Raw genomic sequence first — 235 nt, 5'->3', positions numbered from 1 at the left:
TACTTTTTATTGTGAATATCGGTAGGGTTGATCCGTCTCACAGATAAAGATTCGTGAGACCATCTCACAAGAGACTTACTCAAATGAGAGTATCATATTGCCGAACTTTCATTTTTTTTAAAAAAAATCGTTTTTCAGGATAAGTTTGGGTATGTTTATACAGTTTTCAAGAAACCATTTACTACACTTTCTTATTTCATCAAAGTTTTGATTCAAATTCTACCTAGAGTTATAT

The sequence above is a fragment of the Primulina huaijiensis genome, chromosome 11 (genome assembly GCF_012295235.1).
Source record: "Primulina huaijiensis isolate GDHJ02 chromosome 11, ASM1229523v2, whole genome shotgun sequence".
In the NCBI taxonomy this organism is placed as follows: domain Eukaryota; kingdom Viridiplantae; phylum Streptophyta; class Magnoliopsida; order Lamiales; family Gesneriaceae; genus Primulina; species Primulina huaijiensis.
This window is presented reverse-complemented; position numbering follows the sequence as displayed.